Genomic DNA, 20,674 nt, shown 5'->3' with positions numbered 1-20,674 from the left:
TAGTTAATCTCCCACGCCCATGCTTGTAAATATTTCATTTCTCAAGCTCCTGCTTACACTACCATGGGTACCCGAACTTCTCATATTTGAGATGTACAGCTAGGCTTAAAAACAGCCCAACAGTCATTAGCCTAATACACACATATGAACCTATGAGGAACCTTAAGAATAGATGAAGCCATGGATCCTAGTACTTTTACAAATTCTCTAGCAGAGTCTAATTTCTGCTTTGCTAGATTTAAAAAGTAAGTTTTTGTAAGCTACACTCTTGTCCTGTGGCAGAAAGGCTGGAATCCATTAGGTAACTTAGGAAGATTACTCTGAAGAAAGAGATTTGAAAAGATTTTTATAGACTGAGAATGAATCCTACATACTGAAGAAGGTTCACAGAGAGCTCCAAGGCTTTTAGTACCTCTGAAATGGGAGAAATATGAAACTGGCAATCATCCAGGTTAAGATATAGTGAACTTCCTGGAACCATCAAAAAGCTGCAACTACAGCCAGGAACTTTGTTAGTACCCTTGGTGTTGTAGAAAGTCTAAGGGGCAAAGAAGTCAACTGACAGTGTCAGCCCAATGCACAAAATCTAAAATACTTTTTGTGATGTTTGTGGATAGGAATGTGTGTCTTTTAAGGTGAGAGAAAACCAAAGAGCACTGGAGTACAGACAACAGAGTCTTAAGGGTTAGCACTATGAAAAGTAAAACCTTCAGAAAGGTATGAAGTCTGTAAAGGTCTAGAATTGGCCTCCAGAATTCTTCTTTCCTTGGGATTAGAAACAATCATGACCAAAATCAATTTTCCCCGAAAGGGCTGGAGGCACTTCTATCTTTTGAAAGTGAAGGTTTGAAATACTAGAGGACATAAGATGTTCATGATATTTTGTGAATATCTGAGGAATGCCTGAGATGGCAGGCATGGACTCCCATTGAACCTTTTAACCTCTTCTTATAATGCTTAACACCCAGGAATCTAAAGTAATTGTTTTCCATAACAGGAGATAATGAGAGAGATTGTCGGCAATGCTGAGGGAGGGACACAAACGGCCAGGGTGGGAAACAAGGGGCTACAAAGGAATAGTCAGGGCTGATCTTTATTCTTGTGGGAGCATTAGTTTTGAGCCCCTCTGCCATTTTTTTAATCTGCCCTTTGCCCTTGTTTTTTGTTAAGATTTTGAATACTTTCTAAAGAAAGTATCTGGTTTTGCAAGGTAATTTCTGTCATATCTAAGTACCAGAAAAAGAAAAAAAGTAGTTATGTACTCACCATAACATTCCATGTTTATCCATCTCACCCTTCATTCTTACTGGATGGGTTTGGAGCCAATCCTTGGCTCTGACTCGGCCGAATACACTAGCTAGAACTCTCTAACCTGACTCGTGGCAGAATAGGTATCCCATCATGCAGTAGTGTAAATCCTAGATCTTGTTTGCTGCTAATCATAACATTTTGTCTAAATTAATAATGTGACATTAGGTAGAGAAACAATAAGGAAATTCAAAGGAGCTCCTTTATTATAGAAGAAAAATCTCTCATCTAGGTCCTCTAGGAGTCCTTGGCTGGGGGAAGATGGGAGGGTCATAAGAATGAAGGGCGAGATGGACAACAAACATGGAACATTATGGTGAGTACATAACTTCTTTATGTTATGTTGTCCTATCTCGCCTTCATTCTTACTGGATGGGACAGCGTCCCTAGCACCATTTCCCTGGGTGGCTCACAGGAGTATACCTTTGAGCACAGTGGAACCAAAGGAAGCCCTGGCACACAAGGCCAAATCAACTTTGTAATGAGTAATAAAAGTATGGGGACTTGCCCACATAGCAGCGGCACAAATACTATTGACAATTTAGCTAAGTAAGCAGAGGATGTTGCTAATGCCCTGATCGAATGGCCCTTAACTTTGAAAGGTAAATCCTTGTTATTTGAGGTGTATATAAAGGTAATGCTGTTTGAATTTGTCAACGTAATTTTTGAAACTGGCATGCCCTTTTTTACTTCTGAAAAGGAGACGAACAATTGATCTGTTTTCCTGAAACCTTTAGTTCTATGCAGATAAAACCTAAGTTGTCTATGCACATCCAATTGGTGAAGTCTGTACTCTGCCTTCTTGCTATGATTGGGAAAAACACTAGGAGCTCAATAGATTAATTTAGGTTGGTTTGGGAACAAACATTTAGCACAAAGGACAAATTCGTTCGTAGAGATACTCTATCCTTATGGAAAATGAAACATGGTGGCTTGATTGTCAGAGCTTGCAACTCCAAGACTCTTCTTGCAGATGTAATGGCTACTAGGAGAACAGTTTTCCGAGAGGAATTTGAGATCACATGATGATGAGGGATCGAAAGGAGGTAATGTTAGGTGAGTCAAGACAAAATTCAAATCCCATGGTGAGAGAAGTTCTTTTACGGGAGGTCTCAATTAGCAAGTACCTTTCAAAAATGCTTTACATAATTTGTGCTACATCAGGTTAGGAGTATGTTCGCCAGTGTGAAAATTAGAGATTGCAGCTAGTTGTACTCTAATCGTAGCTGCTGCGGAGCCTTGCTGGGGCAGTTCTGCAAGAAATTCCAAAATTGAACTAATTGGGGCAGAAAAAGGATCAATGTTTTTTTGCTTGTGCCCAGCAAGAGAACCTCTTCTATTTACTAGAATATAGTTTTCTTGTAGAAGCCTTTTGAGAGGATACCAAAATGTGTTTTACTGCTGGTGTGAAGTTTTGTAGCCTGACTAAGTCTGGAAGTGGAGCAGCCAAGCTGGTGAGGCCAAAGAAAGGGAAACCAAATCTGACGAGGCTAATATGGGGCAATGAGAATTAGCCTGCTTCCCAACGATTTTGCTTTCTGAATGAGTTTGGGTATGAGGAGAAAGGGGAAAAGGCATACAGCAGTCCTGAGGTCCAATCGTGAACAAGTGCGTCTCTCAGTGTGTCTCCCAGAGGGGGGGATTAGGGCAAAGTAGCTGCTGCATTTGGTATTCATGGAAATGGCAAAAAGGTTGCAGCAAGGCTGGTCCTATTTTTGGAAAATCTCCTCCGCTATGTTTTGGTTTAGAGACCACTAGCGAGGCATTAATATCGCCCTGCTGAGCTTGTCCGCTATCACGTTGGATTTCCCTGGGACATGCGTTGCTACCAAAAAATGGTAATGCCCCCCACCCTATCTGGGAGGCGTCCGTGGTCATCGTAACTACAAGTTGTTGTGGCACAAAGGGTAGTCTGATGGTCATGTGGTCGGACCAAAGCCACCATAGAAGATCTCTCTTGCATGACTCTGTAATTCTGATTTGGTGAGACATGGGACGTTCTTGTAATGACCACTGAGCAAAAAGGAGCCATTGAAGAATTTTCATATACATCTTAGCTAGAGGAACTAGAGTGATTGCTGAAGCCATGGTTCCTAGGACTTTCAAAATTGCTTTTGCTTTCACCTTGTTTCTGGGTAGAAGGTCAGCTATTTGTTGTCAGAAAACAGAAACTCTGTTGGGAGGCATATGTGCCATCATGGAAACTGTGTCGAGATCTGCGCCTATGAATGTAATATGTTAACAGAGCAACAAGGCATATTTTTGTAAATTCACTGTTATGTGTAACTGAGAACAGGTTTGAAGTGCAGTGTCTCTCGTCTGCTGAAGTAGATGCTTGGTGGTGGCAGTTAGGAGTCAGTCATCTAGGTATGGAAACACTTGGAATCCTAGACGTCTCAGGTGAGCCATGACTACTGCCATGCATTTGGTGAACAATCTGGGGGCTGTAGTGAGACCAAAGGCCAGAGCTCAAAATTGATGATGACTGGCTCCCAGCCGGAAGCGTAAATGACTCCTTGATGCTCTGTCCATTTTTATGTGGTAGTACACATCTTGGAGGTCAACTGAGCACATCCAATCATCTTTCTCTTAAAAGGGAAGAATTGACTGCAGTGTTACCATTCGGAACTTGGACTTCTTCATGGATTCATTCAGTTTGCTAAGATCCAATATGGGTCTCCAGTCCCCTCTTCTTTTTTGTCACTAAAAAGAATCTTGAGAAAGTTCCAAATCCTATTTGGTCTGTGGGGACTTTTTGGATGACTCTTGTCTAGCAGCTTTTGAATTTCTATAGTTGCTTGTTACCTTTGAGTGGGTGGAACAGCCAGGATTGTTCTGATCTGTGGGACAGGATGACAAAAGGGATTGGAATAGCCACTGGATATTATACTTTGTACTCACTTGTCTCTTGTGATATCTCGCTAGGCTTCTGGGTACAAAGTTAACCGCCCCCTTACTGCCTCCAGACTAGAGCAGATGTGCCTCCTTTCAGGAGCTCTGGTAAGGCCAGTCGCGAAAGGAATCATGGTGGAGTTTTCACCTCATGCGTCTTGAAAAACTCCCTGGGATCTTTGAACCACATTTTCCCACTCTTCTGACCTTTAGAGTAAGGTCTTGGAGATACGGAAAAACGTACTCCAACAGCAGAGAGAGTTTTCCCTTCCTGCTCGCATCTGGTGAGTCTCTCCTTGACTTTGGGTCCAAAAAGTGAGGAACCATTAAAATGGGCATTGGTAAAGGTAGACTTGAAAGGCTCCACAAAGTTACAGAAGCGCATCCAGGAGGGTCTCCTCAGGGAAACTCCTGAACCCACTGCCCTGCTCGCTCCATCTGCTGCATAGGACATTAGTCTCATGGAGGAGTTAATGATGGAATTTAAGGTAGATAGCGGAGAGGTCACCTTTTCTGACACCCCTGCAACCAAAGAACCTTAGAGAGCATCTCCTAACTCCTTCAGGAGATTTCTTTGTAGTCTCGGAAAGTGCGTAAGGTAGTTCAGCGATCTAAGGGTAAAAGTTGCTAAAGAAAAAATACACTTACAGTATCTGTCCATCATCCAGGAATCCTTGTTCGGTGGCTGGACAGATGAGGATGTTTCAGAAAGTTCCTTCTTGGTGGCTGCTGCCACGACCACAGCATCTACAGGAATGCCTTTCATCTTTGCCAGAAGGGGCTAAGAATTTACTTAGCCTCCGAGGGACTGATTCCATAGTGTCTGGTGACCCCCACGCCTTTCGACTAACCAAGTCCAATAGCTTGTCGAAAGGCAAAGATACCCAGGAGGCAGAAGGTTGAGATTCAAAGGCCTTCAGGTACAGCGACTCTTCATCAGAAGGGTTGAGGGTTTTTCAGCCACCTCTCGGTTTCAGGATTTCCAGGATATCTGTAAAGGAGATATCTTCAGAGGATGACTATGGGACCTTTCTGATTCCTCGAGGTCAGTATCAGAGGTGATGGACTCATCAAGGGAGTCTATATGCTTCCTCTTGCATGTTCTCGTTTGAAGAGCCTCCTCAGAAGGGTATTGTGGAGAGGTCTCGGAAGAATGGGGCTCAATGATGCTCTGAATCTCTGCTGTCCTGTGGATGGGGTGGTGCCGAGACAGATACCAGTGCCTTGGGGGGAAGAATACCAGCTCGAAGGCAGACCCCCCCCAGCTCCAAGGGCACCACCAGTTCCGTGGAAACAGAGAGAATCCCCAGCTCCATGGAGATCAGCTCCAAGGCTGATGTAGGAGCCAAGCCGAAGCTCTGAGAGGTAAACTCAGAACCGAAGAAACTGTGGTCCGAGCGTGTCCCCCCCCAGAGCCGACCGGTGAACTTCGGCTCCTAGACACCCCGGACCGCACCGAGTGTGTCAGAGCAGGGATTGGCTCCGAAATCTCCTGAAGGGATCTCGGAACCGAAGAGTCAACAGCAAGTGGTACCTGGCATTCCAGCTCCCAAGATCCAGCTTGGCTCGGAGGAGGAATTGTCGTGGATGTAATAGTCTTGGATGGCTCCAAAACTGGTTGGGTCAGAGCTGAAAACAATTTAGCCAGCGTTGGTGACATCAAAAGTCTGCTCACCACCCTGTCCACATCATTGTCTGATAAACTCCTAGAGGACCTGGAGGAGAGGGTTGGTGAGCGAGTTCTCTCCAATATAGGAGATCTCATGGTAGGGGAGACGGGTAGAAGTTCAGTGGACCAGCTCCAAAAAACAGTCTCTTTCTGCTCGAAGGCCGTGGAGCCAAAGGACTTGATTTGTCCAAATCTATGACCTCTCTCGGTTCCAAGGGCTGTGGAGCCGAGGAGGTCAAAGTATCAGAAGTTTTAGTCAATTTCAGAGGAGGCTCTGAATGAGCCAAAGAAGCAGGAGATGGTCTCTTTGTAGGCTTGCGACTTTTAGTGGAAGGGGACTTGCTAGAAGCAGAGGTACTTTGTAGAGCTTCATCAAAGGCAGGTTTCAGGAGTCTCTTAAGAATTAATTTGTTTTTTTCTTTCATGTAGTACACAGAAGCTAAAGGAATGACAATGTACATGTCTCTTGGAGGTGAATGGCCCCCAAACAGTAAACACAAATATTATGCCCATCCGGTATAGACATTTTTTGTGCACAATTCTGGCACTTTTTAAAGCCTGATGGCTGGGTTCTTTATCTCTAGATTCTTTAGACATATTAAGATGGAGCACAACAAATAACAAAAGGAAGTAAGCAGTAAAATACCTTTATAAAAAACTAACACACACACAAAGGTTAATATTCTACAAAACAGTATAGTAAATTAGTATGTCTATTGAACAAGGGGAAAAAAAAACAGAACACAGGAACAGCTCTGCTCTCTAAGTTACATGGGAACAAAGAGCAAACCCTTTTGAGATAAGCGGGTATTTAGCTCTCTAACTAAAATGATCTAATACTCGTGGATAAGGAAAAACACACTAACTATTCTACAGTAACCTACTACTACACAACTACAAGAAACTAACGGAAAAATAGAAAATGGCCTTCTGACTAACGATGGCCAAAAGCAACCACACAGTAGCAAGATTAAATTGCACTAGTAACTACAGCACACTAAAAAAGAGAACTACTATATAAATAACTAAATACTGTTAGGCTGTTGGCCCCGATGACATACCTGTGGAAGCATGGAGGTGTTTAGGTGAAATGGCAGTGGAGTTTTTAACCAGATTATTTAATGAAATCTTGGAAAGTGAGAGGATGCCTGAGGAATGGAGAAAAAGTGTTTTGGTACCGATTTTTAAGAATAAGGGTGATGTGCAGAGCTGTAGTAACTACAGAGGGATTAAATTGATCAGTCACAGCATGAAGTTATGGGAAAGAGTAGTGGAAGCTAGGTTAAGAAGGGATGTGATGATTAGTGAACAGCAGTATGGTTTCATGCCGGGAAAGAGCACTACAGATGCAATGTTTGCTCTGAGAGTGTTGCTGGAGAAGTACAGAGAATGTCAGAAGGAGTTGCATTGTGTTTTTGTAGACTTGGAGAAAGCATATGACAGGGTGCCTAGAGAGGAGCTGTGGTATTGTATGAGGAAGTCAGGAGTGTCAGAGAAGTATGTAAGAGTGGTACAGGATATGTACGAGGGTAGTGTGACAGCGGTGAGGTCTGCTGTGGGAGTGACGGATGCGTTTAAGGTGGAGGTGGGGTTACTTCAAGGATCAGCTCTGAGCCCTTTCTTATTTGCAATGGTGATGGACAGGTTGACAGATGAGATCAGACAGGAGTCCCCATGAACTATGATGTTTGCAGATGACATTGTGATCTGTAGTGAGAGTAGGGAAAAGGTGGAGGAGACCCTGGAGAGATGGAGATATGTTCTAGAGAGAAGAGGAATGAAGGTCAGTAGGACTAAGACAGAATATATGTGTGTGAATGAGAGGGAGGATAGAGGAATGGTGAGGATGCAAGGAGTAGAGGTGGCAAAGGTGGATGAGTTTAAATACTTGGGGTCAATAGTTCAGGGTAACGGTGAGTGTAGAAGAGAGGTGAAGAAGAGAGTACAGGCAGGATGGAGTGGGTGGAGAAGAGTGTCAGCAGTGATTTGTGACAGACAGGTACCTGTAAGAGTGAAAGGGAAGGTCTACAAGGGGGTAGTGAGACCAGCTATGTTATATGGGTTGGAGACAGTGGCATTGACAAAAAGGCAGGAATTTGAGCTGGATGTGGCAGAGTTAAAGATGTTAAGATTTGCACTGGGTGTGATGAGGGTGGACAGGATTAGGAATAAGTATATTAGAGGGTCAGCCCAGGTTGGAAGGTTTGGAGACAAAGCCAGAGAGGCAAGATCACGTTGGTTTGGACATGTGCTGAGAAGGGATGCGGAGTATATTGGGAAAAAGATGCTAAGGATGAAGCTACCAGGTAACAGGAAAAGAGGAAGGCCTAAGATAAGGTTTATGGATGTGGTGAGAGAGGACATGCAGGTGGTTGGTGTGACAGAGCAAGATGCAGAGGACAGGAAGAAATGGAAACAGGTGATCTGCTGTGGCGACCCCTAATGGGAACAGCCAAAAGAAGATAATGATGACTGTTAATGCTAAATATAGAGAAAAATATGAATTTTAAAAGAACTTAGCCATGACCAAGAAGAGAGCATCCGAACTTGTAAAGTGGCAAACGAGATCTGGGGATTTACACCACTGCATGATGGGATACCCATTCTGCCATGAGCCAAGTTAGACACTTCGAGCTAGTGTATTTGGCTGAGTCAGAGCAGAGGATAGATTCCAAACCCATCCAGTAAGAATGAAGGCGAGATAGGACAATATAACATTAAACGTTATGTACTTACCATAAAGGCAGATCCATGTTGTCTTCTTCCATCATTCTCAACCTGTGGGATGTCGTATCAAAGTCAGATCAGACACCATCACTTTCAGAGTCTTCAGTTCAGCACTGCTGCCTTCTCTATTCATAACTCTCAAATCTAACTGCCCCTCCTCACATTGCGTTTCCCCCATAAATTCTCCTATATCCATATGCCAAGGAAAAAGAAACAGTATATACAAGAAATAGGCTAAGGGCAAAATAAGGACCCTCTTACACACAGATTTTGAGTCCAGTCCACACAGCTGGTCAGTAACAACATGCTAAAGGTGACAGTTTGTAGCAGGTCACAGAGAGAGGGAAGGATGGACGACAACACAGATCTATTGTTATGGTACATATACAGCATTCGCATCTGATGTCATCTTTCCTGTACATCTCACCCTGTAGGACAGAGTTCCCAGCCAGTAATAACCCCAAGGTGGTCCTAGGAGAGAACATTCAACAACAAGGTAGTACCAAATGAAGCTCTAAACCTAGACTGGATGTCCAAGCTGTAAAGAGATACAAAGGTACAAGCATTAGACCAAGTACCTGCTGCACATATATCAATACAAGCCTGAGTGAAAGAGGTAGCTGAGGTAGCAACTGCTCTGATGGAATAAGCCTTAGACTCAACAGGAATTACTTTCAGGAAGTATGCATAGGAAATGCAACCAGAAAGACACCTGGATAGGTCACTCTGGAAACAGACTTGCCAAGTTGTGTTTTGGAAAAGGAAACAAAAAACTGGCTAGATTGCTTGAAAGTTTTGGTTCTGTCCAAGTAGAATCTCATTGTCTATGAACATCCAAACAACGAAGCAAATATTCTCCTTTGTTACAGAAATTAGGACAGAAAATAGGTGAATAAATTGGCTGATTTAAAGTACACTTGGAAGCAACTTTAGGCAGAAAATGATTGGTCCTGAAGGAAACTATCTTCATGGAACACCAGATAAGGAGGAACAGAGGAAAGTGCTTGCAGTTCAGACACCCTTCTAACTGAAGTAAAAGCTACCAGAAAGAGAGTTTTCCATGACAAAAGCAGGTTGAAGTCCCAAAGAGGAACCAAGTCATGAACTGGAGGATGTAATAAGAAGGTACCTCTCAAAAAGGCCTTGGACAGCTTAAGTGTACTACCCATGCCAATGTGAAAGTAGAAAATGGTGGCTAACTAGACTTTATTTTATTTTTATTTTACATTTGTTGACCGGGATAGTCTGACTGGATGCATGTCCATTTTCAGCAGTGGCCCGGGGAGAAAAGCTCCAAGGGTAAGCAGATACAGCATTACATAATACCAGCATTACATATTACAAACACAGAGATTACATAAGTAAGCAAGTTAAACAAGTTCCTAGAGTTAATCCCGAGCGTAAGTCAGGATTAAATTAAATTACACAGTAAGCTGGTTAACAGATTTTTACACTTTAATGGTGGAATAACAAAGACCAAAGTGAATAAGACCACTCAAAAAATCCAGGCTCACATCTAAAGATGCAAAAAAGGGATCTAAGCCCTTGGAAGATAGCTAAATGGAAAACCTTTTCCATTTACTAGCATAACCCTTTCTGGAAGGAAAAAAGAATATGAATAACTATCTGAGAGCTTGGGATCTCTGGTCATTATTGGAACTGGAGAAACCATGTGGCTAGTTTGACGGAGTGAAGGTTTGTGTGAAGCAGGCCCAAAGGATGGGAAATCAGATTCAGAAAAGAGTCCAGATCCCAGGTCGGGTGTAGTATGTAAGGCCAAATGAAAGGGAAGCAAACTTGTCAGGCCCAAAACGGGGCAGTGGAAATGACAGTCACTTTGCAATGGGTTGCTTTCTGATGAAATTTCATTATGAGAGGAGTTTGGTGTAGGCATAAAGTAGACCTTGGGGTCAAGCATGAATGACAACATCCCTTAATAACTGTCCCATTGCCAGGATAAAGGCATAGAAACTGCTGCATTTCATGTTGGATAGAGAAACAAAATAGGTCACAGCAGGGTGTGCGACCCATCTGTTGAGAATACTCACCATTATCACCATATCTCCAGATTCTGGAATCACCTGTGAGACAGGAGTATGTGCCTGCTCAGACTGTCTGCTAAGAAGTTGGACCTCCCTAGAATGTGCACTGTAGTCAGAAACCACTGAGAGGATATCACTCCTTGCCAAACTCTCATGGTCTCTTGACACAGGGGGTAGTACAGAGTTCCTCCTTGTTTGATCAGGTACCAGATGACATATGTACGGTCAGTCTGAATGACAATCACACCCTTTGGGAGAAGGTTCTGAAAGGGCTGCAACACTAGGAGGACTGCTCTTTTTTCAAAGATGTTGATGTAAGATTAGCCTCGAAGAGAGACCAGGTGCCCTGGACAGTCTTTCCTTCAAACTGTATCCCTCCACCCTAGAAGGAAAACATCTGTAGTCATAATGGCCCACGGATGGGGAAAAATACAGCCTGACATGACCAGAGGAGATTCCAGCCTCCATCTAATGTAGTGGTGACATACATCTGTTAGAAAAATGGACAGTTCATAGGATGAGTCAGATAAGACCAATGAACAGCCAGAGTCCACTGCAGCACCCTATTGTGGAACCTCACCAATGAAACTAGACAAATAGAGGTGGCCATATGTCCAAGAAGATAAAGAACTGTAGCTGCTGGTGGTTTGTGAACCTGTAATATGTGACAAGCCTATAAACAAAGAGAATTTAGTCTTGATGATGGTAGTTTGGCTGTTTGAGTGACCTGTATCCAAATGACAACAGAAACATTCCAGTACCTGAACAGGTTCCAGGCTAAACCTTTCATAATTCACTGCAATATCCAAAAACACACACAGCTGGAGTAAGGAATCTTGGGCCTCAATTACATACACCCTCATGGGAGCAGTTAGGAGCCAGTCAGCTGCGGGAAGACCTGGAACCTGTGCAGCCTGAGCCAGACTACCACTACTGCCAAGCATCTGCTGAACACCTGGGGAGCTGTGGTGAGGCCAAAGGACAGAACCTGAAACTGATGACTGGCTCATGGCCAAAAGTGCAGGAACCTCCTGGAATGCCTAATTATCTAAATGCAATGTCAGACATCCTTGAAGTCTACCAAACACACCCATTAGTCCTTCCTCAGAAGAGGTAGAACAGAATGCACCGTGACCATCTAAAATTTGACCTGTTTGACAAAGTGGTTCAACTTGCTGAGATCCAAAATGTGTCTGAGGTCCTTGTTTTTCTTGTACACTAAAAAGAACATCGAACACACCCCATATTCTAAGTGATCTGGTGGGACCTCCTGAATGACTTGGTTAAGAAACATTTTTTGGCCTTCCACTGCTGCTTTCTTTCGCTGGCAAGGTGACACATCAGGAAGGGATTTTTGGGAGTTCTTTGCAGTGAACAAAAATAGAATAGTATAACCTCTGCACATGACTCTCGACATGAGATGGCCTCCCAAGCTTTTGGGTAGAGAGCCAAATGACCTCTGACTGCCTTCAGAGTATGTCAGTCAGATGACCCTTTAGGGACACTGGAAGGGCCTCCTCAAGAAAGCACCATGGAGACCCTAATTCTGCAGACCACTCCTGCCCCATGGATAGCATCCACTGTAGTTGCCCCCCCCCCCAGCCAGGAGGAAAACAGTCACTAGGGGCATCCTGGAAAGGCTGCTATGATTTTGTGAAAAAAAAGATGCTTTCCAGCCTTCTGTCTACAGAAGGACCTCTGAGGGGTAGAAAAGTGAACTCCTATGGCAGACAGTATCCTTCAGTCCTGCTTGCTCCTAGTTAGAGTATCTTGGCCAAAGAAAGAAGAACCATCAAACAGACACCTTGAAGCACACTACAAAATTACATAAGTTCATCCAGGCATGACTGTGTATGGCAATATCTCTGGTGCTGAACATTCCCCCTGGCTGTGTTGCATCAAAGACAAATGAGCTTCCAGGATCTTCTGGGTATCTTAATCTTCTGAGTCTTAATGACTTTTGAGACATCAACAGCAAAGTCTCTCTGAAATATCAAATGAGCAAAATAATTCAGCACACATAAGGCAAACATGGAAGAAGGGTATGTCTGTTTTTCTAAACAATCCAAAGCCCAAGACTCTCTGTTGGGAAGATGGACTGCAGTACTCACTTCACAGGTGATTTTTTTTTGTAACTGCCTCAACCATAATGGCATCCACCACCAGATCCTTGCTCCAATGGATTCTGTTTGGGCGGGAGCAAAACTTTTTCAGGTTTCTTGGGGATTTGTTCCACCATGTCGGGTTCTCTCCACACCTTCTAAGATACCAGGTCCACAAGGGCATCTGGAGGGGGGGACCACCCAGGATGTGGATGGGCCAGATCCAAAGGCACCCAGAAAAACTGACTCATGTGGGAAGGGGCTTCAGTGGTCCATCCCCCATGCTGTTTCCCCACTTCCAGCAAATCACCAAAACTGGTGTATTTGTAGGGGGATTTGGGTGAGCCCTTCCCTTCATTGAGATCGATATCCTCAGTGGGAAATTCCTCAGAGGAATCCAAGTGCTTTTTCTTTGACTTAGTTTACCCATGCAGCTTCCTGGGTGGAGATGTGGGAAGAGACAGAAAAAGCAGGGAGCCCTGAATGCAGGGAAGCCTGGAGACCCAATAACATGGGCTGTCCCCAGATCCTAATGATGTGAATCCACAGGTGCAGATAGGGGGAGATATTGGGACAGATCTGATGCAGCTGCCAAGGCTCACGTCTCCAAATGGGAGAGGATCCCATTCACAACCTTGAAAGTAGAAACTGAAACTAGATGGTCAGACCCAGCACTCCTCAGCTCTAAAGACCCAAGTGAGACACTGGTTCCGAATTGCCTGGCATTAACATTAAGGTTACTGCTGAGTTATTGAGAACCAAAGCACCCAGATGCAAGAATGACTCTTAAACTTAGGTTGACCAATACCCTGGGGTACTGGCCTTGAGCACTCAGCTCTGACAGAGCCAGAGTCAAGCATGCCAAGGACTGAGCCATGCTCTGACAGAACCAGAGTTAAGCATGCCAAGGACTGAGCCAGTGTCTGAAGTTGCCACGCTTTCAGCACCACTGGGGGAGGGCAACTGAGTCAGATCCGATAACTCCGGATCCAAGGGAGGAACTACAACAGTGGTAACCAAATCTTCAGGACTCAGTGTTGAGATTCCAGGGATGATTCCTAGCTTCACTGAGCCTGAAAAAAATAATGTATCAGTTGTTCCAGATCTGGTGGCTTGATGCTCACAAGCAACCAAGTGGACTTAGAAAAAGAAGCCAGCAATGGTGGCTTCCAAAGATTGGGTCTGGAAAGGTGAAGCTTGGACCTGAGTCAGGGAAGGAGAAGGTCTCAGAGAAAATTCCACTGACATGATTGGACAGAAGGGAAAATGGAGTCTGCCTAAAGAGGCAGAAGGGTTCTTAGATACAAAAGGGCTTGGAATGTTTAGAGTTGGGGAGACGGAGGAGTCCGAGACCATGATAACTGGTGATAGGGATCAAAGTGACACCAATGGACCAGGAGGAGTCTGAGCTGGGCACAACAAAGGTCAATAACTTTAGGCTCTGGCTAGCCCTCAGTGGAAGACGAGCAGCATTTGTGTTTTCCTTTTTTACTCCTGGCCTTTCATTTCTTATCCTTGGATCACTCCCTCTCCCATCTATCTGGCTTCTTGCTGGGGAGGGACAGAATGAAGAAGCAGCTAAGGGCTTGAGAAGGCCTTTCATGACCAGCTTTGCCTTTATTTCATTAAAGAATTTGGCACCAAAAGCGGCAAAGGCCTAACACTCTACCTCCAAAGTGCACTGCGCCCAAACAGTAGGTACACTTGTCATGGGAGTCTTAATACCTAGGGGGAGTAAAAAGACACAGCACAACAAATACAGCAAACACTAGAATGCCACCCCAAGATAAATGTGTCAGGGAAAGTCCAAAATTATCACTACTAAACATTCTGTCACAATAAATGCTAAGAAGGTATTACTACTTCATGAAGAAAAAACAACACTACCCTAATAACACACTACAAATAAATCACAGATCAAACTTTGTTTAAAGAAAGATATATATATACACAGCTAACTCTACCTATCTACCTACAAAGAAAGAAGAAAATACGACTTATCACTAACAACCTAACTACAGCACAACTAACACTAGACAACAAACACAGAAGAGAAACAGCAAAAAAGTATACAAATTTTAAAAAAGAAAAAATATCCCAAAAGGATGCACTGCTCTCGGAACTCCTGGACCATGATCTGAACTCAATGGTGGCAAACAAGATCTGGGGAGTAGCAGTTAGAGCAGGGAGTTACAGTTACAGGAGGCAGACCTCCTGGACTGAAGATTATCAGATCCAATAACCCACAGGTTGAGATGGTCAGAAAAGACAACACTGGATCATCATTTGCATCACTTCACCTCTCTTGTCTTAGAAAAAGACTTCAGCTCTGGGATCCCAAACAACAAATCTTAAACCAGAGGAACACTCAACTGAGCTTTCACGTCCTCTAGTAAAGGCTAGAATCTTAACCGTTTGCCTTTGGATGAAAAAACCTATGGCAGCTGCTCTAGATGCTTCATCAGTGGGAATCTATCTACATTTTATGAAATGTTTAGCAACTTGAGAGGTGAAATGAATCACTTCTTTAAATTTTAATGTCAAATCTAGGTTAAGAATTTCAGAAAACTTTGGATCCAGTTGCCTGACATAGCTAACAGGAATTTAATCATATCTGTTTGACAATTCTTCTTCTTTCGGCTTTTCCCGGTTAGGGGTCGCCACAGCAGATCACCTGTCCACTCATGATTGGCAGTGGAGTTTTACAGTGTTGAGTTGCCAGCCCGGCTCCCAACCTTCCACAGAAGGCACACGTCCTAAATAACCGGGCTGCAGACGTATAGACTTTTTTTTCTGAACCTGTCAAAGGCCCTGCTCTCGATCATGCAGAACAGAGTTAGTAGCCAGGACTAATTTAGCTTCCTTCTCCAAGTCTAAAATGATAACAGCAGGGTCAGCAACAGGGCTTTTATACAAATAACTGTTTGAATCCTGTACCTTGTAAAATCTGTCTGGCTTTTTAGAAGCTGGATGCTTGGAATATGGGGACAAAGAAGCTGCTAGAAATGCATCTTCTAAAACTCCAAGTAGAGGAAGGATACTACAATCCACATGAAGAAGGTCAAAATATATATTCTAAGTGTCAGATATTTCTCTTCCTTTCCATTTTCACTTATAAAAAAAATCATCTTAGAAATAGTCTCACCAAAAGTAATGCCCTCATTAGGACAGTCAGAGAAAGAGTATCTTTCACATTGTCAGCAGAGGGAAAAGGAGAAAGAGAAGGAATTCAAGAGGCATAATCCCAACCATCTTCATCAGAGTGATTCTCTTCATCAGAAGAAAATTAGAAGTTATGTACCTACCATAACGTTCCATGTTAGTTGTCTTCTTCTCGCCTTCTTTCTTGCTGGATGGGTTCGGAGCCGAGGCTCCCCTATATCCCACAATGCTAGGCGGTAACTCCTCAGATCTCGTTTGTAAGCTAGGCCCAGCTAGGAAAATTCCATAATATAGGAGAAAAAGGAATAACCCACCTCTATAAGCTGACTAAAAGGGTGCTCTAAACCTGACTGAGGAAATATATATATATATATATATATATATATATATACACACATATATAGAGGTGGTAGAAAGGATAAAGGTCACAAAACAAACTCCTCTAGGTCTGTCCAGGCTAGGGGGAAGGAGGGTGGGAAGCAAGAAAGAAGGCAAGAAGAAGACAACTAACATGGAACGTTATGGTATGTACATAACTTCTAAATGTTAAGTTGTCTATCTCGCCTTCATTCTTGCTGGATGGGACCGCGTCCCTAGCACCTTGTCCCGGGTGGCCTATCGGAACACTCTTGAGTACAGTGGAACCAAAGTTGGCTCGGTCTCTAGAGGCTAAGTCCAACTTATAATGAGAAATTAAGGTATGGGGAGAAGCCCAAGTAGCTGCAGCACAAATCGAATCAATAGGCAGTCTGTCTTGGAAAGCTATAGATGTAGCTAAAGCTCTAGTTGAATGAGCCCTGGGTTTGGTTGGCAACTGTTGATGTCTGATCTCATACACAAAGGTAATCAATAAAGTAAGCCATCTAGAAAGAGATACCTTAGAAACTGGAAGACCCATTCTTCCTTCTGCATAGGAAACAAACAGTTGATCAGACTTCCTAAATTGTTTGGTCCTGTCTAAATAGTACCTAAGTTGGCGATGAACGTCTAACCAATGTAATTTTTGTTCCGATCTGTTCGAATAGTTAGGAAAGAATACAGGAAGATCAATGGTTTGATTCAAATTTGCCGGTGAAGCTACCTTAGGCAAAAAGGACGGGTTGGTACGTAAGGACACCCTATCCTTATGAAACAAAAGATAAGGGGATCGACTACACAGAGCATGAAGTTCAGAGACTCTTCTGGCTGAAGTAATAGCTACCAAAAAGAGTGTTTTCCAAGACAGCAATTTCATTGAGCATGAAGCCGCAGGTTCAAAGGGGGGAAGAATCAAGGACGTCAGAACCAAGTTGAGATCCCATAGAGGAGGAGGATCCCTGATAGGTGGTTTGAGGAGAAAAACTCCCTTTAAAAAGGCTTTGCAGAGTTTGTGAGACATAATGGAGGACTCTGAGACTCCAACATGAAAGTTAGATATAGCTGCCAATTGAACCTTGATGGTAGAAGGAGACGAACCTGAGTGGAAAAGCTCAGCTAGAAAATCTAGAACTGATTGAATGGAAGCAGTGAAAGGATCTATATCCTTTGAATGCGCCCAATAGGAAAAATGTTTCCACTTACTATGATAAATCTTCCGAGTGGAAGATTTATGAGAGGCTATTAAAATATCTCGAACTGAGTGAGATATTAGAGGAAGCCTGGCTAGAGATGGAATTGGAGAAACCATGCTGTGAGGTTCAGAGAAGGGAGGGAGCGGTGCAACTGACCCGACTGATGGGTCAAGAGTCTGGAACTGGGTCCAGATGCCAGGGTTGCTCCAACAGATAACGGTGAAGAAATGGGAACCAAACCTGTCGAGGCCAGTAAGGGGTAATGAGGATCATGGAAGCTTTCTGAGCGATGGCTTTCTGTATTAGTTGAGATATCAGTGGAAAGGGAGGAAAAGCATACAGAAGTCCCCGGGGCCAATCGTGGACTAGAGCGTCTCTGCTGGGATGGCCTGGTTGGGGAAAGAGGGTGAAATAATCGTCGCACTTGCTATTTTGGGGACTAGCGAAAAGGTCGCAGCAAGGTCGGCCCCACTTTCGAAAGACTTTGTCCAACACTGAATTCTTCAGAGACCACTCGTGAGGCATGAGAATAGCTCTGCTCAATTTGTCCACAATCACATTGGACTTCCTGGGAATGTGCGTTGCTAACAGAAATCGCTGAGAAGAAATCGCCCATTGCCACAGTCTGAGTGCCTCTCGACATAGGGGGTAGGATCTGGTTCCGCCTTGTTTGTTGATGTACCACACTACAGACATATTGTCTGTCTGAATTGCTATAGTTCCTTTGGGAAGAGAGTCTTGTAGGGCTTGCAATGCTAGAAGCACTGCTCTCATCTCTAGGACATTTATGTGCAAGTGGCGTTCGAAAGGTTGCCATATGCCCTGAACCGTCCTGCCCTGGTAATGCCCCCCCACCCGATCAGGGAGGCGTCCGTTGTCAGTATAGCAACCGGAGGGGGAGGAACAAAGGGTCTTCCTAGGAAGAGCTGGGGGGATGTCATCCACCAAGAAAGATGATTCCTGCACGATTGTGTTATCGTAATGGAATGGGACATTGGAAGTTGTTGGTACGACCATTGTGTGAATAGCATCCATTGTAAGATTCTCATGTGGAATCTGGCTAAAGGAAGAAGAGGGATAGCAGCCGCCATTATCCCTAAGACCTTCAGGGCCAGTCTGACTTTGATTTTGTTGCTTTGCAAGACAAGAGAGACTTGTCTGTGTATGTCTGCTATTCTCTGCTCTGTGAGTCTGGCTGACATGCTGATTGTGTCTAGATTTGTGCCTATGAAGGTAATAACACAACAAGGTGACAAGACAGACTTTTCGTAATTTATTGAAATGCCTAATGTTTGACATGTGTGAAAGGTATAGTCTCTGGCAAGAAGTAGGAGATGCCTGGTGGGTGCTGTAAGGAGCCAGTCATCTAAATACAGAAACACTTGGAATCCTTGACGTCTCAGATGAGAGGCAACCACTGCCATGCATTTGGTAAACACTCGGGGGGCTGTAGTGAGTCCAAAGGGCAGGGCCCTGAATTGGAAATGACTGGTTCCCAGCCTGAAGCGGAGGAATCTCCTGGAGCGTCGGCTCATCTTTATGTGGTAGTACGCATCCTGGAGATCTACAGAGCACATCCAGTTGTCCCGCTCCAAAAGGGGTAGAATGGACTGCAGCGTGACCATCCAAAATTTTTTCTTGACAGACTTGTTCAAGTTGCTGAGATCCAAAATGGGTCTCCAGTCCCGTTTTCTTTGGAACCAAAAAGAATTTGGAGTAGATTCCGGACCCTTGTTGGTCTGCTGGAACTGGTTGAATGGCTCTTTTTGCAAGCAGCTTTGATATTTCTAGCGCTGCTTGCTCCCTTTGACTGGGTGGAACGTCTGGAAGGGATATTTTTGATTGCTTTGGAATGCGAAAGAATGGGATTGTATAGCCTTCGGAAATGATAGACTGTACCCACTTGTCTTGAGTTAGGGATTGCCAGGCTTCTGGGTACAGAGATAATCTTCCCCCGACTGCCTCTGAAGGTGGACAGTCGGACAACACCTCAGGGATGCTGAAAGGGCTTGTCGGAGAAGGACTCTCGACTGCCCTGATTCTGCAGGCCCCCTCTGCCTCTAGGGCGGCATCTACCATTATTGTTCCCCCTCTGCCTCTAGAGGGGAACCGACTCTGTGCGTCAGGCAAAGCTCCTTGAGATTGTACCGACTCTGTGCGTCAGGCAAAGCTCCTTGAGATTGTTTGCGGAACCACATCTTTCCGCCCTTCTGGCCTTTGGGGTAAGGCCTAGAAGGAGTAGAAAAACGGACTCCGACGGCAGAGAGAGTCTTGCCTTCAGTCTCGCACCTAGTCAGGGTTTCTTTCACTTGAGGACCAAAGAGGGATGATCCATCAAACAGGGAGTTAGTGAAGGACGCCTTGAAAGGGTCCGCAAAATTACATAGCCGCATCCAGGCGTGCCAACGTAAGGCCACACCTGTACCTGCCGCTCTACTCGCTCCATCCGCCACATACGAAAGGAGGCGCATGGAGGAGTTAACTATTGAGTTAAGGGTAGCCAGCTGAGAGTTCATCCTATCCTGAAAACCCGCAGCTGTTGGATCCTTTAACATTTCACTCGCTTCCTTGATCAAATCTCTCTGGAGACGAGTGAAATGACACAGGTAGTTCAGCGAGCGCATAGAAAAGGTCGCTGATGAGAACATCCGCTTCCCGTACCTGTCCATAGTCCTAGACTCCTTGTTAGGAGGATGGACAGGCACTGAAGGATCAGCTAGCTCCTTCTTGGTGGCTGCAGCCACCACCATAGCATCCACAGAGACGCCTTTGGTCAAAAACTCTTTGTCCTTGGGGGCAGTGATAAACTTTGAAGGTCTCCTGGGGGTGGGGTCCACAGAGTCAGGAGCCGTCCAGGCCTTCTTTGCCACCACCTACATAAGGGGGTCAAAAAGAGGGGACCCCCAGGAGGTGGAAGGGTGAGAGCCAAACGCCTCAAGATGCACCGATTCATCCTCTGAAGGGTTGAGGGCTGGCCAATTCCCCCTCTGTTTTAGGATCTTGAGGATGTCTGCAAAAGAGACATCTTCAGAGGGGGAACGAGGGGACCCTTCAGAATCCTCTAAATCGGTGTCAGAGGTGACAGACTCACGGGAGTCGATGTGCTTCCTCTTGCACTGCCTCTTCCTAGGAGGCTCTCCTACCGGGTCAGGAGAGGCCTCGGAAGAGGAGGAGATCCCCACTGGAGATACTTGAGGAGCTGGCTCTCTGCGATCCGGGATG

This window comes from Protopterus annectens, chromosome 8.part0 (assembly GCF_019279795.1).
Source record: "Protopterus annectens isolate FY-2018-M chromosome 8.part0, PAN1.0, whole genome shotgun sequence".
NCBI lineage: Eukaryota > Metazoa > Chordata > Ceratodontiformes > Protopteridae > Protopterus > Protopterus annectens.
The sequence above is the reverse complement of the archived record's forward strand: the minus strand, read 5'-3'. Positions refer to the sequence as shown.